Source organism: Lathamus discolor, chromosome 1 (genome assembly GCF_037157495.1).
Source record: "Lathamus discolor isolate bLatDis1 chromosome 1, bLatDis1.hap1, whole genome shotgun sequence".
Classification (NCBI taxonomy): Eukaryota; Metazoa; Chordata; class Aves; order Psittaciformes; family Psittacidae; genus Lathamus; species Lathamus discolor.
In genome coordinates, this window is record NC_088884.1 from 124,609,705 (window position 1) to 124,629,984 (window position 20,280).

General features: G+C 36.3%; 1 long non-coding RNA gene across 1 annotated transcript in view; it reads right to left on the reverse strand.

The window, feature by feature from the left end:
• Nucleotides 1–3,101: 3,101 nt before the first annotated feature.
• LOC136021663 (uncharacterized) overlaps nt 3,102–20,280 on the reverse strand; it is a 34,921-nt gene continuing 17,742 nt past the window's right edge. The window contains exons 3-4 of the long non-coding RNA XR_010615856.1: nt 5,151–5,260; nt 3,102–4,526 (exon numbers count right to left, since the gene is read on the reverse strand). This is a non-coding gene — a long non-coding RNA (uncharacterized LOC136021663). The remainder of the gene's footprint in view (nt 4,527–5,150; nt 5,261–20,280) is intronic.

Genomic DNA, 20,280 nt, shown 5'->3' on the forward strand with positions numbered 1-20,280 from the left:
TTATTATATTTTGAAGTTATGTTTTTTAAGAGGTTATAGCAAAGTAAACTGAAAGTACATACTGAAATTTATGAAGTCTGATATATAATACTCTTTCATGTTTTATAGTGCCATTACTCAGCTTTGGGGGTTTGGGGAGGTTTTTTGAGGGGTTGGGTTTTTTGGGTTTTTTTTGAATGGCAGATCTTGTTCATTTCTCAGATCCTATTCAGATTTACTCATGAACTGCTTTATTCAGCTGGAAATGAACTTTTTTGTCCTGTGTACAGTGTAAATGTATTTGGAGGGAATCAAACGAGTTAAAGGTCTGAAGAATGCTAACAGTTAACTTACATACACAGAACATTTTTATCTTTTGTTACTTTAAGTTAAAGAGTATTAGGTCATAATTTTTTTCAAAAGTATATGGATAATGGATACGTATTAACTAATGTTAATGATTACAAACTGACAATGAAGAACGTCACAGTCTTCTGAGAGTATTTTTGAGTTCTAAGCAAGAATAAGATATTTAATGATCTTCATGAACTAACACAAATCAGGAGAATACATTAAACATCCCTTTTCCTCAAGACACAGTCATCTTTTTAAAATAGAAACCAATGTTTCTAAACAAATTTTTAAATTGAATTTAGTCAAGGATTAACAAAATCAAGGAATGTGATGAAAGGTTAATTACAAACATATTCTTAACTTTTAGCATTTACTTCTAGAAACACAGAAAACTCTTTAAGACGGCCCACGTCCATGTACTTAACATCTCGTCGAGAAAACCTGTTTATTTATAGCAATGTAACTTTTGTACCGTTTTCTTAATGTATTTAGGAGAGGAGCGCCCCCTGGTGATAAGCGAAAATGGCTGTTTTAAACGTCAGGCAAGCTGCGTTTGAGAGATGCAAGTGGAGTTATTACAATTCTTGTACTTGCACACCATCCCAGCATCCTAGTTTTATTTTTAAATTAAAATATTTTATTTCCTTTCAAATTATTTATTTAATTAAAATTGATATTTCTTGACAATGGACGTGTTTCTATTTGGCCCTTACAATATAGTTATAAAAAATTCTTCATCCTGGAAACTGTACTTGTAGTTACCAGAACTCATGCCTTAACAGTTATCCTAAGCTTTTCTGGCACTCCTGTGTGATTGCACATGTGATTTAGGACTGCTGTTCTTTGAGAAGCTAATGCAAGAACATCACTAACAGGCATGTACCCTTACGACTCTTATAGTGACTAGCATTTTAATGTCAGTAGAAGTTATTTGTGCAGATCTGTCTTAGAATCATTTTCATTTCCTCTCAGCGTGTCATTTCCCTGCTACAGCACTGCAGCAAGTGGGCAAGTAGTGTTATCTCATTGTACTAACACTATGTCAGACGTGCAAGTCCCATAGTCTTCCTCTCATATGCATGCTTCCTCAGAAGACAACAGAAGCTGGAATTAAAGTACTGTGACATAAGCAACTTACCTTCTTAGGGTGCTTGAAAAGCATCTGAAATTGTTCCATGGATACCAAGGAAATCTGACAATTTTTCAAAGTGTAAGCCTGTCACAAATCAATAAATCTATGTACATGTGCGCAGTAAACCAGATTATTTGTGAAGGGGAAAGCTGCCTCTTGTTAACAGAGAAAATATATGGCTTGTAATCAGACACTGCTACTGATGTGGTTGGCAACTTCATGCAAAATAGCTGAACGCTTTTTACCACTATTTCCTACAGATAATATTTTGTGCAAAAGATTTAAGCAAAACCTAATTAATTGTTCATAAATCCATGTTCAGGAAAACAAAAGGAAAATTCATATACGGGTCATAATTCTGACATAGCAAAGGAGGCAAGATCAAAAGAAAGGCTTCCTGGAGAAAACAGCCCAGGCCAAAGATGTAATGAGAAGTGGCGCAGGATAGTAGTCATTTTCAGGCACCACAAATGTTGCAAAGATACCCACAAAGCTTCCACATCTGTGGAAATGTTTACACTGACCCGTCTAGAAGGTATATTTCAAAGCATCAAAGCCATCCACACCAAGAAAACAGTCATATCACTATCTGCCACTTAGAAAGCACCACTGAAGTTCAGATATAGTAAAAAGTTAGAGAAAGCTCACACTTACCTTTTTAAAAACACAACATTTAATTATGACTACTTCTAATGAGCTTTGAAAGTTATTTTTAGTGTGTTCAGTTTTTGTTAACATGTTCTAGCATAAGTCCAATAATACACTACATCAGAGCCGTAATTTAAAATGGGCTTTTGCAGATCATTTACTATGTGTACTTGAGCCAACTACAGCAAACAAATGCAGTAATTACCCATTTTTGAACCTGCTAGAGCTACAGCACAACATACGATGGATGCCTGGCACTCAAAGACATTCTTTTAAGTCTCCCTCAGCCAAGCATTCCAAAAAAAGGGCCTGTAATTTCTGTCTAATTGTTGAAGGAACAGCTTGCTTTCAACTTTTTCTTTCCCCTTTCATATTTATTCTTTCCACTTGATATTGTCAACTGTTTTTTAAACAGTGTCATATTGCAGAACTGGGGAGCAGCAGACATACTCCATAAACCCAGTATTACTATCAGAGAAATCTCTCAGTGATTCACTGGTACTCCCAAAGTACACACAAACAGCATTAGGGAATGACATGTCAAGGCTATCCATCAACACAGTTCTGATATCTTTGGATACGTTATCTCATTTTCTGCATTGTTTAGAATTACCTTTCTGCAAGATTCAGTATCCCCATCTGCATAACTATCATCCCTGTTGTAAACCACTTGCATACTGACACATATCAGTAGGGAGCTAAACGTTTATTTTCAAAGAAGCTCTGGTATTTCAGTGTTTTCATGCTGAGAGCCTCAGACAAGGCAAGCTTACTACCTGGAAGTTTTGTGCATACACAGTTAATTATATTGTATCTATATCATAATGCAGCTGAGCTGTTTTTCAGAAAATGAGAAGCACCAGTTAGCAGGGTACAGAACTAGTTGGCAAGTGTGTAATACATCTAAAAACATTTGTGTGTTTTCATTACCTTCAAGTTTCTCATTTTCAAGATAACATATAAGTGTTTTAGTAGCTGAACTGCTATAACAAACCATATACATTGCTTTTAAAACAGAGATGAGAACACTTAGCTACACAGGATTTACCTTTGAGAGAAGAGTAAGAGCAAAGAATAGTCTTGGAAGACCCTGGGATTTGGGGTAGGGGGAAGACCTAGATGATAAGGGATAAGATCATAACAAGAAAAGGAACTATGACTCTTTGGATTTGAGCACCCCAAGTTCTCCAAATGAAGTGTTTCTACTCTGCAACAAGCTGGGTGAAGGTCTGGGAAGCAGAGGAGTATCCATCCATCTGCTAACAGGATTTTTCTGGAGAAGGACATTTTTAACAAGAGGAATCAAATGCAGTGTCTGGATCAGCACATGCAATTGTTACCTGTTTACTGGCAGAATTGTGGCTGTAAAAAGAGAATTTTTAGAACTTGGGGGATCTTTCCAGATTCCTGTTTGGTTTTCCCTAGCTGAAGGATGCAGGTTTTGACAGAGATAACAGCAAGCTCGTATACACTAACTTCTGTTGTACTGCCTGCACGATGTTTTTTTTTTAAAAACTATGGGCTTTTTATCACAAGTAGCTGTTAGTATAACACAGCTTTTGCCTAAATGTGAAATGGCAGTCTAATGTAGTTTCTATTTATTCTCTTTGTAATAGCACTTTACTCTGTCCTTCTGCCAGAAGAGTACGAGACTTTTAAAAGTGTATTTTAATGGCAGAAAGATTCCTGCTTGTCCATCACTTTCCTTACTTAGATAAAGTCATTCCTCTCCCAGCTACTCAGTGAACTTAATATGAGGGCACACTTTTCTCAAGCGCCGCTGACAGTAGTAAGGTGCAAAAAGAGGCAATGTGTCCTTCCTCCCCCACCCTATTTTTTGCCTCAAGAATAACACGCTTCACAGAGTTTTTAAGGTTGTAATAGAACATTCAAAAAGTTTGAATGGTCCCTGAGAAACAACCCTCCCTTCAAAGCACTCACAAAATGCAAAACATTTACTAAAAGCATGCAATCTATTTTTGCTATGTAGATTATTTGACATTTTGCCTTTTGAGGCATATATAACATTTTCAAGAAGCTCCATTAGACTATTTGTAAAATAGATTCTGATTCTACAAATACAGTATTATTTTTAAAGCATATATTTTTAACCCTATAGGTTTTTCTCTCTTGCCAGTAAAAAATACTGAACAACCAAAATCCAAGAGTTCAAATTGGCAATGCTAAATTTGCATTCTGCATATTCTGGATGGGGGATTAAGCACATAAATAATAAACTCCATCCGGCCAGAATGCAACACAGCTACTGGAAATAGCCCAAAGCAGACTGATCTGATCTCGTAGAAAGCCACTTATAATGCAATCACATTGAGTGGACCTGGGTTTTCCCACTGAGGCACAGCAAAGTGTTGGCCTCTTGTTGAACTTCTGCCTGCAGAAGTCTCAGCAAATTCTGGAGAATGGAAAAAATACACAAGCTGTATTACGTTGCTTTTTGTCTACCAGAGCAGCTGTGCTATACATACTCCTCTCTGTTCTGCTAATCCCTTCAGTGCCCCACCTGATGCAGTCTTCATTGATTAAACTTTATGAATGTTACTTGCAAATGAACATCAGCAAACTATGCAGGACAATCATTTGTGAGCAGTAAGATCTAATTTTAGTCAGCTTTCTTGAAGCCTAAGTAGGTGAATTAAGGACTCTGAGGAATATTTTTTGTTGTGCCCAAGTACCAGATCTTCCAAGTTTAAAAAAAAAAAAAAACCCTTACGGTTTAACTGATGGTTCCAAATTTGACCCAGTACAACTGAAAATCATCCCATCTCCAGAAGTATTCATCCCCTGCAAAAGCATTTAGCCTTCTTTCCATTAGCCTTCCTGGAAGATCAACTACACCTTCAGCAGTTTTGTGCCCCCAACTGTCAAGTAAGTTGTGCCACATCAAGATTGCAAAAGAGGGAAAAAATGACAGCTTGCAAAATTATGTCAACTTAGAGGCTACACTATTTCATTTTTCATAGTTACTCATTTCATCTTTCATTGTTCCCTCTCTCTTCCTTGCCATTGGCTTGCTTACTTTTTCTTTCCTCTTAGAAACTCTCATTTGAAGATAAAGGAATTCCAGTTCTGATCCCTCCTTTCATAAGATAGTCCCAGTCATGCCATTGCTTGAGATAATGGAATCATCTGTAAGACAAGGACAATGCAAGTTATCTTCTTTAAGAGACAGCTGGGCAGAGATGGAAGAAGAGAAATCTGAAAGTTGTCAGCAGAAATAAGATATCTTATTCTTTCTTACTGTAACTGGGAAAAGTTTAACTTTGTCAGATGGTGACAGAGATTGGAATAGTATTACACTCTACAATTACGACTGTTTAAATTTAATGGCAATTTTCATTATGTGTTTTCTTTGTGCAGTGGTTGGAAATGCTTAAAGCTAGTATAAGCATAGTCAACCAGTTCGATTTCCTAGTTTGGTTAAATTTCTTTCTTCAGTATTTCAAAACATGTTATGACATCTATATTAAAAATATGAAAACTTATCCCATAATCAAAGCACAGATTTAGAGGTTTCAATTTTGTTACTCTCTATGAAGTCAATAATGTACATACAAAATATGCATATTATTAAAAAGATGCTCAGACTTTCCAGATAAAAACAATGTTACTAAAATTCATGCTGCATACTTTTCCCTGTCAAAATAGACCTAAAAAATATAGTTTGAGCATAACATCAGTGGAATTTCAAAGTACAGAAATTCATAGAATCATAGAATAGTTAGGGTTGAAAAGGACCTCGGTTTGTTTCATAATACCGTAACACCTCTTAATCTTTTTTAATCAGGTACTAGCTTATGGTTGAGAACCAGGCATACATTTTCTTATTCACAAACTGGTAAACACAATGTATGATAAAAGGTGGAAAATGAAATTATACGGTTTGGCCATTCATTCAACCTGTTGTATGATTAAAGGACACTTCATAAACTCTGCTAGATCAGTTGTACTCTTCAGGGGTTTTTGTTGTTCCACTTCTAGTGAGATGTTTATGTATGTGAGCAGTTACTTTTATAAGTACAGCAGCTGGAAAGCTCAGAGTTCATTTCCATGGTAACAATCACCCTTTCCCTGGAAATATCAGTTTGAGGAGTAACATATATCTGTTTTCTCCTTCAGCAATGTTCCACATACATGTAATTAAGATGGAGGTATGAAAACACATAGTGATTTATGTAATTAATATATAGGGTGATATGACAGTGATATGGAATTAATATACAATGATATTTTGAAAGACAATTAGTAGGCGAGAATAGGAGTAATTTAAATCTAAATGCTATTACAAAGGTTAATTTCTGACTAAGCTAATTATTACTAAAGGATGCTTTCATGGCAATATTTTTTGTGATTATTATTTCTTCTGGAAAGACTTGAACATTACCATATTTAGTACTGGAAAAAATAATCAAATATTTCTTCAATTAGTGGTCTATATTGATGGACAATTCATGTGCAAACTATCAGAATGGTATATTTTATTTGGTTTTTAGTTTCTTTAGAATCTAGGATTTTAAATTAAAAATCCTTTATAAAATACTTCTAAAGACTATATTAATCTCTAAATGTGTGTTAACCCTGGTGCAAGGCTCATGTTTTTAATAGAATGTTCTATTTTTTTTTTTTCTTTTAGGCCAGATTTTCTTATTAGGCACAGTATTTCACTTCCTTTATCCTTTTATTTGATGTTTTACAGAGGCAGGAGCTGTCAGTGGGCAACACAACATCCCCTCCTGGAGAGGCAGACCAAGTCGAACTAAGTCATGAGTTTCAGTACTCTATCCACTGCATGCACATCACCTCTCCTATTCAAGTTATGAATAGGACTTTTTGTTGTGACTTTAGTGGGCATCTTGGGAAACTGATTAACTGCCAGTTAAAGGATATTCATTCAAGGCAGTTTGTTCATCTGATTCTTTAAACTATCTTCAATACATTTATTTTGCATTCTGCTATTTAAGTCTTTCAGTAATCTTACAATACATTAAAGTCATCAAACAACCTCCTGAACTTAATATACTTTGCAAATCCTATAACTTTTTAAAGTGCACTTGTGAAAAGCAAAATAGTTTTAATTTTCAATATGTCTTTTAGAGTACTTTTTGGTAAAAACAGTTTAATGTTAACAAATCTAAATTTTTTCCTTCAAAAGCTTGTAGAAAAAATATCTGTCTCTAAACGAAAGTCTTTTCCACTGACTTCAATCATCTCTGGCTATCACCTTGCATTCCTGAAAGATATTTGTAAAACTACTTGAGCCAGTTCCAAAGTAAAATATTTGTTTTGCATTAATTTCACCTGTTCTTTTTAATACAATACATGTCTTCTGACACTCAGTGTTTACATACACTCCACTGGGACTTATAAAAACCTTGTGAAAGCTAAAACAAGAATTATTCTAGGATCCTGTGTCAACTCAGAAGAGATAATGAAGTAGAGAGGCAGGACAGAATCTAGAGTTAAAACTTAGTCACTAAAATGACAGAAACCCAACTAGAATGACAAAAAATCCAATCACCACAAGACCAAGTGAAAGGATCCCAAGCAGTCACAAGAACTACAAAGAGAAACTGAATGCTTTACTTTGTCAGTCTTAAAATATCATTTGTTAGCAAAAATGAATATATAAAATACTAGTGCAAGAAAATCACCAAAGAGGGAAATACATTATTCATAAGTCAAAAAGAAATAAACAGAAGTTTAATCAATATTTTTTAACTCTGCAACAGACTCCTTGAAAAGTTTATTGCATGTTGAGAATTTGAAGAAACTAATAAAACATTCAGAATGTGCACAAAGGACATCAAAGGATGTAGCCTTCCCTATAACAAAACCAAACTGGAGAGAGAAGTGAAAGTATTTCTCTGTAAATGAGCTTTTAAGATGAAAAATGGGGAAGCTGCATACAGAAGTAGCACCCCTTTGGAGAGACTCAGAATATTCTGTGAAAGTTAAAGAAGCTTCAGAATCTTGTCTCGTAGTGAGCGTATGGTCTCAGACTTCACCAAATTGTAGGGAATATAGGTCAGATTTTAATTCATGCTGTTAGTTGAACATTTTGTTTTATCATTATGCAGGTTGTAATGATATCCCATGGTCTGATCAATTCTAGCATTGCTCTATGCCATATTTCTTTCTGAAGCTGAATGGCCTCAACTCAAAATGGATTTTTCAGAGCAGAGGCTGTGCATGGCGAACAAATACTGTTATCTGATGCAGAGCTGGAAAACTGATTTCAAGATAGCTCTTGGAATACCTAGTGAGTAGGTTATATTCTCTGAAAGTCTGAAGGAGAAAGCACGTGGAATTTTTCATCAAGGCAAACAAACATTAAGTTCAGCCAAACAGAACAAACTAGCAGTTAGATCAGTAAATCACTCTGAATTGGTCCACTCAAGATGTGGAGGCAGGCTAGATCCAAAGCAATTTACTTTCCTTCCAGGAACTAGAAGTCAAGTAGGGAAATAACTATGATTTGCAGAGTAAATAGTCCCATCTTTCACTATTCATAATATAATTTAAGCTAACAATTTGTTCCTAAAGGTTTTGTTTAAAAAATAGTTGTGGAATGATGTTCTATACAAGGATGTTTATAACAAGGTTTGAAAACACAGTACTGAAAAGAAATATTGTGTGGTGCTTTCCAATATGGACAGTTACCTGGCTATCTGCATCATCTCTTTAGAAGCTATGATATTCTGACTTTATTTGCTTTCTCCTTTTTTACAGCTTATTTGCTTTAGTTCCTTTCTCACAACAGACCAATGAAAAGATAATAGTGGTGTTTAATATGATTGTCTTTTATTTACTACTTCTCTTTTTCATTTTCTTGCTCTACTTGTGTCTTCTCATTCACTTCAGTGAAAAATAAGAAACCTTCCCAAGAGTGCAAAAGGCAACACTTGACGCACAATTCTAATTTCCATACACTGCTGTAAATCTAAGCAGAAGTGACTCCAAATGAATCAGTGGCTGAAATTAGCAAAACCTCTCTTAGTCCATGATCTAACACAGCGTCTAACGCATAGCACTGACGATGAAGTTCCATAATCATTGATTACCCATACACAGTTAATATCCATATTTTAAGCCAGTTAACCATCTTTTTGTTACAAATCTTCAATGGAAGGCTACACTGACTGGAGGAAGGTTAGTTTCAGGAAGCAAAAAAAAAAAAACACTATATTTAATAGAGTGAAATTAAACTTCTAAATGACTGTTCATAAGCTCAAGGATGGCCAATTAGATACATCTGAAAATTTAATGTTCCTCCCTGACATAACAATTATCTATAAAAATGCTATAGCAGTGAACTCGTTTGTGAAAGATAATGTATTCTGTATTTTTAAAAGTTCTTAAGACATTGATAATTTTTACATTCATACAGGTTTTATCTGAAGTCTCTAACAGCTGTTCACTGACTTCATTAGATAGCTGCATACAAATGAAATTGTCCAGAATTTCATGTTACATACACATCAGTGCATCAGGTCTGAAAGTGAAAATCCAAAATTTAAAGTGAAAAAATTAGAACACTCATTGGGCTTACGCATTTTGTTCTGTCCTTTTGACTGGGACATTCGTTTCACGTGCTTTGTCGTTTAGTGTAATTTTGGGGCCATCTTTTTTCTCATGGTCTTTCCCTGTTTGAAAACAGAGTTCAAATTCCTCATTTAACAGTTGAAACACCTTTTTTTCTCTCTCTCTCTTTTAATGACAAGCATCTCTAGAAGCAAGCATAACTATAGGAACTGCAGGCAGAGCTGATGTATCAGCAAAAGCAGCACAGGTACTTCAAACACCAGGAACTGTTCTTATGATGTGCAGATATTTCCCTGTTCTGATGTCTGATCTGACCTGATTCTTTGGTTGGTTGTTTTTTTCCCCTCCTCTCATCACGGCAAAACTGGCTTTTTCTCCTCTCTGGTGGTTTCTATGACTGGTGTTAACTGAGCCTTTGCACAGAAGGATGTGCATAAGATATCAATAATGCTGTTTAGCCTTCTGCTCCAAATGTATCAAATAATTTCTTGCTATTGTGCATGTTAGGAGGAGGTAAGAGAGAGTCTTGGATGATTTGGAAACAAGATACAGAATTTTTTACTGTCCCGGATGTTTCTGGAGGTAGTGAGGGAATCCAAGAGAAGAGGAAGAGTTTCAAAGTAATCATGTATAAACGAATGATTCCAGAGTAAATGCCGTACCTTTTAATTAAAAGATAATTTAAAGGGGTGGGTGTGGAGTGTTTTACCCATTGGCTATGCCATGATTAGCAAAAGTACCCAATTTGAAACCTGAAGCTTGTGACTTCATGAGTGTCAGTCTCACTGTCAGCATGAAAAGAAGCCTTTTCCTTTCTTCTTTTCCTCTAGAAGAAACTGAAAAGAACAAGAAGGATACATACGGACCTACACAAAATAACTGCTAGCTTACAGATGTTATAGTGATGCTGTTACCTGGAGCACTGGCCCTTAGCACTGATCACTGTCAGAAAATGTCTAAATAATAGTCCTGACTATTCTGATTTCCTTTGTTGGAAAGGAAGACATCTAAGAAATTTGTGTGCCACCAATAATAACTGGCAGCTTTCAAAATGAAAGGGTTTATGTATTCCCATCCAAATATCAGGCTTGGATGGGTATGTATATGTATGTAATCAATGCTAAAAGCACAGGTCTAGTGGTGCCATTTCAAAGGAGTATCTGATTCAAAATAAATACTAACCAACTGCTGAAAAGACAAGTTATTAAAGAAAAAAAAAGATGATCAGGAAGTCCATTCTGAAAGCGTAATTCTAAAATGTAACCTGTGCATTTCTCAGCCATCATGCTGTGGGAGAGTAATGCTGAAAAATTTTACTTGCCTGCAAAAGTTTCAAAGCATCACAGTCTGAGCACAGGAATACACTTTACAGAGTAGAGCTCACTGTATTAGAATAGTTTGAGAAGTTTTAGAGACATTAAATCCAGACCAACAGATCATCTGAAAGGTATCTTCCAAGTGGAAATCATCCTCAATGCTTCCTTGTATTTGAGACACTTCATCTTTTGTATTTGCTTTAGCAAGACTGTTGTGGAGCAAAGACACTGTAGATGAGGGAGAGAATGCCACACAGTTGCAATGGGTTGGACTGTTTAGAGACAAATGAAATAAATCCATAAGCCTATGAGTCTTCCATTAATTTTAGAGAATTTCCTAGAAATGACACTGTGACTGTGGCAATGAACGGAAACTGAAAAGAACCGAGCACGTTTAAGGATGAGTTTGGAATGGGCAGGTAACACATTCTTATTCGAGCTCTTTGAAGATGTAACTGTTACAGATAAGGGGAAGTAAGAAAAATAGGTCTTTAAAGTATTCAGATAGACTTTAACCAACTCATTCTACATCAAAAGGAAAATTAGTTGAAGTAGAGTCACTGACTAATATCTAACAGTCACTGGGATGAAAGATGAGCCAAAGTTGCAAAGGTGAATTTCTGGTAGTTCCCCACGTACAGTTGAAACCTGAAATATTTTTATACTTATCCAAGCACCAACCCTTTTTTTTTTTTTTTTTTTTTTTTTAATCAGACATGTTAAGTTAGGATAAAAATATAACATTAAGTTTGTTAACAAATTATTTCACTCAAAATAGCTGAACTGGTAGACAGCAATCTTGTTGCCCTGGGTCCTGGAAGATATATGTCATTAGATTATATCCCATTACGAAATGGGCTATGAGAATCATAGAATCATAGAATAGTTAGGATTGGAAAGGACCTTCAGATCATCTAGTTCCAACCCCTCTGCCATGGGCAGGGACACCTCACACTAAACCTTGTTGCCCAAGGCTCTGTCCAACCTGGCCTTGAACACTGCCAGGAAAGGGGCAACAACAGCTTCTCTGGGCAACCCGTTCCAGTGCCTCACCACCCTTACAGTAAAGAACTTCTTCCTTATTTCTAACCTGAACTTCACCTCTTTTGGTTTAAACCTGTTACCCCTTGTCCTATCTAATACTCCAAGTGAGGTCTCACAAGAGCAGAGTAGAGGGGCAGGATCACCTCCTTTGACCTGCTGGTCAGGCTCCTTTTGATGCAGCCCAGGATACGGTCGGCCTTCTGGGCTGTGAGTGCACACTGAAGCCAGCTCATGTTCAGTTTCTTATCAACCAACACCCCCAAGCCCTTCTCCGCAGGGCTGCTCTGAATCACTTCCCTGCCCAACCTGTAGCTGTGCCTGGGATTGCCCCGACCCAGGTGTAGGACCTTGCACTTCACCATGTTGACCTTCATAAGGTTGGTATTGGCCCACCTCCCAAGAATGAGACAACTCACCATACTTGTGAGCAAGACAGTGACTTCACTTGTCCTGCATCTGTGCAAACCTGAGAGCTCCACTTCCATATTCAAATCCAACTAACATTTCACATGATTCTGATACTGAAGCTTTTCATAGCTCTACTCAAAAGATCCTGATAAGAGTCAGTATCTGATATTGCTAGCCACTCACCATCATAACAGGGTAGTGTTGTAATACTGTGCACTGTCACTCTGCTGAAGTGGCTTATCCTACCATTTAAAACTTAGAAGACACTGATGCATTATCTTTTTTTAGTTAAAACTGTATACAGCTCTCCACCTAGGTTTATATTATCTGCAGAGAATTTATTCCAGAGGTTGCAATACATTTTTTTTATCTTGCTTGATGTTTTCCATCACTAAAAGGAAAGGTTCTGAAACATAAACCTGAAATATGAGCTTTCCCTCATTTCCTCAAGAATTTTGTTACTTAATTCTCCAATTATTTTAAATTTTATTTTAAAATTCTTCAACCATTTACCCAGTAAGTGGTTGTCCTACCCAAATTATTTTTACTACTTTGATTTATTTTTACATAGTAAGAGAGTGATTTGGTGTTTACTACATGAATTACTGAGATTAAGAGATTTTATTCTTTTACCAATGATGATCCGGCATTCATGGACAGGTAAAAGTCTTAACACTAGATTGGATTGCATTGGATTAGATTTAGTCCTGAATTTCTAAATTCTACAAGAATTTCTGGCCCTCTGGTTTTATTCGAGATATTTGTTATGTAAAGACATGAAAGATAATCTCTTAGATATAGAGGCTACCAAGTTTCTTTCAGTAATATCCACCATCTCCCAAATGTTGAAGAAAAAACATATGCTCATATGCTGGAGAGCATACCCCTGTCTCCCTCATCTTCATGCATACTCACACACCAGCTATTGACCTTGCTTACAAATCTCTTACACGCTCAAAATGCTCATCTTACTTTCTTCCCACACACTTTCCCTGAAGGGGCTTAATAGCTTTATTCCATGGAAGAAGGAGGGTCAGGGGGTGGGGTGGGGGAATCTATTTTTATTTGTCAAACGAGTTAAAGAAACTCCATTGACCCTCATACACAAAACCAACCAACTTCAAGCCTCCTCACTTTTCCAGCTTCCATATGCTAATCATTAATGTCAAGCACTATACTCCTCTTACCTACTTCAACCCTTTGGGGAGTGGTTCATACATCATCCACTCTCATTTAGCAATATGTTATTCTCCAGAGAAAGACCCCTTCTCATTTAATCCAGTCCACCTGCTGAAGAGGCTGGAAAACACTGTATAACCCCTGTGAAGGTTATATGGTGGAAAGACCTACTGTTTAATGCAACATGGTTAAGTATCTTGAAGTACAAAAGCAACTAAAAGGTAATAGGAAGAAGGAATATAAATGGATGGAGAAGACATGAAGCTCTCCCTTATCTACTTCCTGCAGGTGTTAAGAATGGAAAAAAGATGGTCTTTCACTTTTTATTGCTGAATTTGGAAGATGTGGTTCTAAAGAAGCTGCTCTTGCTCCCTGTTGCTTTATGTAATAGATAGGGAAATTATAATGGCCTTACTGATGATGTCCCAAATTCATTTAGTCTCCTAGTGATCCAGCTCAATATATTTCCAAACTGTCAAGATAACTTAAAAATTAATTTTGATACCTTTCTAAGCTCTAGCAGCGTTTGATGAGTTCTTCTTTGCTCCCCCAAACCAGCTGGAAAACAGGTAAGAGAGCAACCTTTCTCCCATCTGGGTAGGCAAGGAGAAATTTCTAATCAAAATGCTTTCATTTGTGGAATTTTTTCTTCTTTATTTCTTGTAGCATCTGGCTAGAATTAAGTGCCACCATTTAAAAAAAGCAGGGCACGGCTCAGAGAACAAATGATGCATTCAGAAATCACATACATACTCTTCTTAACATCTTTTTTCTCAGAAATTGTTATTACACCCTTGCCGACAGCGTGGCAGCATCACTTGCAGCTATTTCATGAGTCACCAACTCTAGTAAAATGATGAAGGAAAAAATAATAATCATGCTACCTATCAAACATAAAGCAAAAGTTACCGGTACTTCAAATGTGGAATATAATTATGGAAAAAAAATCACAGAGCAATAGGGATTTTTTATTTTTTTATTTTTTTACTTTTTTACAAAATGGGGTCTTGAAGATAAAGCAAAAATGAATTCTCAAGAACCCAAAGAGTAATAAAATGGCAAAAGCTTAATCATTCTACTTTCTTCCTATGCACTTTTGCAGGACCAAAGGAGGTTTCACTTTGCCTTCTCTTAAAACTAAAGGAAAACACAAATTCTGCTATGAATACTGTAACACTGGGAAATGTATTGATGATTGAATTGCCTGTAATGTACAGGAAATACTGTTCTCTAGGTGTAAGATCCTCAAATCCAAGGGCAAATCCAGCTTTCTATAAATAATAAAAAAAATATATTAGAAGATATTTTCTCTTAGTCCAGATATTTCTAATCCTAAATCTGTAGCTGACTTTTTTATGAATTACCCTACTAATATACTGTCCTGGGTTCAGCAGGACTCCCCTCTGAGAGTAGGTGGAGGGCAAGAAGAGGGGGAGTGAGAGAGCGACTGTGTGATCTATGGATGAATTTTGTTTAAACCATGACGTATGCCACAGGAAGCCACAGAGAGCAAAATTTCAGAGCTGTCAAACTCTTCTGACAATTAGTACCCTTACAGAGCTCTAAACTCTTTTAGATTACATCTCCAGAGGTCTTGCTATCTGCAATTTCAGTATAAATGGCTGGTTTCTTCAAAATTATTTGCTGGATTATCTAGGCACATATTATCATATCAGCTTCAAGTCACTTGAGACCTTCTCTCTGAAGAAGGAAACTTACTTTGTTCTCATAAAAGTGCCCTTGAAATATAAACCAGGGTGGATTGCTATGGTCATACTAACATTTAAATACACCAGTCAGCAGAACTGTTTTCATGTATAACTTCTCACATTTCATATCTGGAAATCAAAATGGAACTGTATAAAAATATCACATTCTGTTTTTATAGTGCTGAACAAAAGCAAGAGTTTACAGCAGAGTTTGGTAAGACTTAACCCAGAAGATATTTTCTTCCTTTACACTTTAAAAGGTATTGAGTACAAGGAATCTCCTGCCGTGATTGTTACGCTGCACCATTGATAAGTTTCCTTGCTGAGCAAAGAAATCTTTATCAGGCTTGATGAAAAGTAAGCAGTCATTATTCTGAACTGCATTTATTGTCATCTTCATTTTAAACTTCCTGTTTTTCTTTGTCATGGCCCATTTTCTTTAAAGCCTCCTGTTGCTGCTCATTTCCTCCCTTTGCTGCAGAACCCCATTTCTAGGCAGGGAACGTTGCAGGTATAAAAATCTCAACAGACTGTTGAATTGCTAAGCTTCCCCTTTTGCAGAACAAAATCCTGAAATCACCATGCATAAAGCAAAGCAGGCAGTCTCCTCTTGGTTCCAGGCCACATGTACTACCCCTATTATGCACTGAGCAAATTCAAGGAGATCGTGCCAGGGAAAAACAACGTATTAATTTTCTTTGTATGTCCAAGAGGAACACTGTGAAAAACAACTTACTGACTCTTTTCCTATATTTAATTTGGATCCTACAGTGAGAGTATTGCTTTGCAGATCACTGAGAAAAACCAAACTAAACCAAAAAAGCAATAAACAAATAAATAAAAAATAATCCAAAAAGCAGAGTGCAAACCCTCATCCTGACTGTATTCTTGTAAAGGGTGGATGTGTCCCTGAGTAATGAATTTTTATTTACACATTCTTCCTGCACTACAGAGAGGTTTTAGACATATTTCAAGTGAATCAGTCATCAACCAAGATGCCTCAAGTAAACAAGGATACCACAAGGTATCAAGGTACCACCAGAGGATGATGGATCATAGAGATGTACCCTGGGAGGAACTGGCATGCCAGTTAAAGCTCAGAGCTAACCCATTGTATCCAACCCTAGCCTGGACTCTAGCTAAGCTTTCTGCACAGTAACCAAGCACAGAAGCTCTCTGCGCTTTCCCCCAGCCATGCTCACCCATGTGAAGTCTGTGTCTAAAGGTCTAGCTTTATACAATTTACCAGTTTCTCCAAGTAAAATAATAAAGTCACATAATAAGAACACATATTGGTTCTTATGAAAACACCAATTAAAAATGTGAAAAAGGAAAAAATCTTGTGTTAATAATTTTTGATGGTTGATTGTTTTGGTTCCATTTGTGATTTGCGAGTTTTTGTACGTTTACTTTTAGAACAATGGGCTGATACTGCTAAAAAGTAATTTATTGTTGCTATTGTAAATCAGAATTTGAAATAATGATGGAGTTTCATATACAGACTTCACTTACATGGCTACCAGTATGAAAAAGCCTGATTTAATGAATTAGCCCAGAGTTTCACTAATTGCGGAACTGAACCTCACCCTCCACAGCTAAAAGGTTCTTTTATATGGTACACTGTACTTGCTCCCAGCAGTATTGCCAAATAAATCTTAAGATAGTTCCTAAGGAAACAGAATTAAATATATTATGCAACAATTAACTATAATCACTTTTTTTCCAACTTCTCATACAGTGTTTTTATTGTTGAAGTCTCAGGTATATATCCATCAACAGGAAACACCAAGACATTTTAAAAGCTTTGCATGTAATTGCCTTTCTATACCATTATGCACACTTTGCTTAAACAGTGTAATTCTTTTTCCCCTGATCTACTCTAAACACCATGAAATGAAAAAAAATGTAAAACACAATTTCCCATATGAATTATCACATTTCCTATGATTAAATTTTGGGTAGTTATATTGTTATCTGTTTCTTTTGACAAGTACAATTACTGTTGGCATGTGCACCTAAACTGTATTTCATTTTCTGAAGAAGCAGCTCATTACGATCAGTGTAGTTTCTAGTAAAAGGCAGGCATAGAAGAAGTACTTTATAAATATTGACTTACTCTTAGTACCTGTCAGCAAAAATACAAATGGCCACAAATCACAGCTGCAAAAGAAATACAATAAAGCCCAGAAACAGACACTATATACACTGGCAAAGTTAAAGTGATATCCAGACTCCCATATGTCTGAACTGGAAACACTTAGACTAGACAAAATAAAGATGCTCCAGATGGATATTTTGGCCTATACTTATATAGATACGTTATCTCTATATGCATTCCCTATCATTATAGGATACAATATTTCTTCTTAATGTTGGTTTTACAAGATAGCTCAAAACCAACATATGGTTCATAGTTGTCCTATTCTGTTCCTTGCCTGGCCTATGGTATATTAGGCTTAACATATTTGAACACAGTATCTATCTACATTGTCTTGTCAGTATCTATCTGTATTATCTACATACATATCACTCCCTCAAATATATCAAAGATTGACTGAAGGACAAACATATGGAACTAATACCAGAATGCACATTTTATCAAATCAATAACAAAAAGCAGTGTAAGAAGAGGGCCAATGGTAACGGTCAGAAATACAGGGAAACTATCTAAATGTTCGTTTTCGCTGTTAGATACTTGAGTGGTCCAGGCTTTGACTGTCATCAAATGATAAGGACTAATCTACATCCATATTATTCAAGTCACATTAACTTGCGTCCATACTACATATTGTCTGGAGTACATAATGACACCTGTACTGTTTTTTCCTTCAAAACATACATATCTATGGCATGCTGTGTGTGCTATGCTCACATCCCTTCTGCCTTGGGCAACTAATATACAAGTTTCATTTATGTTGCCACACCATAAATAGGTTGGCCTTTTTAGATCACTCATGACCCAAGGATGCAGTCTGATTTCTGGTCTAGAGCCCTCCTGCTGTTGCTGCTTGTCACAAAACAACGACTGCAGGGGTGACGCTGAGCAGTTAGTTAGCAAGTGGATCCTGCCTCTTGGAGAAATAGTGTTCCTGGACCTTCAGAGGACTGCATACCAAATGTCTTGCTTTCCTGAAGTCTTAGAAATTAACTAACTGTTCCAGCAAGAAGATTGTGAATGAGGAATAGAATTTCTCTAAGGTTACTGTGGAAGCAAGTTCTTTTTAAATGCAAATTTGTGTTTATTTACCACCATACTATCCTTACGGTCACTACAAAAGACAGTTTGTCTACATATATGTAATATCCATTCACTGCTTCATTCCCTTCCTACAGAGTAAAACTATGTTTTTGAATATTTATTGTGATCTCAGTGCAATTAGTTGCAATATCTTAGGATAATTAGGAATGGCTCCTGGCTCCTCAGGTGAAACCCTGGCTCTCTCCAAGTCAGTGAAAGTTTAGCACTTCACTAAGATCAGGTATTTTCTGTCCTTGTTAAGCTCTATTTGGTACATTTTGCATTTGTGTAACTGATCAGCGAAAGCAAGCTGGAGGAAGATACATTCTGTACAACAGTGTTCTCCAGTATATACAATGGTAATTTCCATAGAAATCCCTGAGTTAATTTATTATTCAAGTCTCAAGTTGGTTTATTGTTTTGTTTCTGTTACATGGTTGTTGTGTTGGTTTGTTTTGCTTTGCTTTTTCCTTGTTAGCTTTGTTTGTTGCTTTAAACCCACACTGATAATAGGTGGTTCCTAGAGGTGTCATGTAGAAAAGGAAAAGAATACAAAATACTACTTGATTCCTTTGCCTTCTGCCTCTAGAACACAGGAGCCAACTTCGTATACATTACTGACACAAAACAATTATGGCTCATCATTGCAGAAGCATAGGCACTAAAAACAGACCTCAGATTTTATTTAGGGAAATCATTTGTGCTTTCTCTACAGATACAAGCCTTGATATTCAAGTGTTAGACAGCAAAGACGGGCTTGCCTTTTTACCTCAATGAAGACATTTAGAAAACACCGATCAAAAAAGAAAAAATTCCCATACACTTCACATATCTCACTCCCTCAAATATATCAAAGGTTGAATGAAGGACAAACAACATATATGGAACTAATACCAGAATACGCATTTTATCAAATCGATAGCAAAAAGCAGTGCATGAAGAGGGCCAATGTAACGGTAACGAATGGCAGATGGTAAGAAATACAGGGGAGTTATCTAGGTGTTCATTTTCCCTGTTAGATGAATCATGTATGCTGCTGTAAATCTGTAGAACAGCAGGGAATGTTTCATGAGACCTGTGAGAAATGCAGAGGTAATGTCTGGGAGAAGAACTGCTGCTCTGGAACATGGAGATATCTACAAGAAGCTGATCCTCCTCCTAAATAAATCAGAAGGATTTCTACCATTGGCTTTAAAAGGAAGTAGACTGATCCTTTTGATTTCCTGACAAGACAATGTGGGAAAAGGCTATCCATGAACTTGTATGCCAAATGAGAAAAAGTAAAGCCGGTGAATTTGATATCAGGGAACACTTACCTAAAGCGCTCTCATTCAACGTAAACACCCAGGAGTGTAAGTACTGTCACAAGAAACAAAGCCATTTTCTTTTAATATAAGCAGCTTTGAAAGAATGAAAAATACTCCAAGGAAATGTAATCAAAATTCAACGGTGCTAAAGAAATCCAGCAAAGGATAGCACAAAAGGAATAAGAGATAACTGAAATTCATCCAGGCTGAAGCTAAAAAGAAACAGGGTAGCAAAGACCAATTTTATCACGCAAGACTGAATAATCAAGAACAATAGAAGCAATGAGAATATTTTTAAAAATTGAATGGTCTGAAAAAATGCAAAGGAATTTGAGCTCCCTAGATGAATCACAATCAAATTGAAGAGTAGGAAAGGGGCTGTTCCTCTGTTATAGGCCAGGAGAAA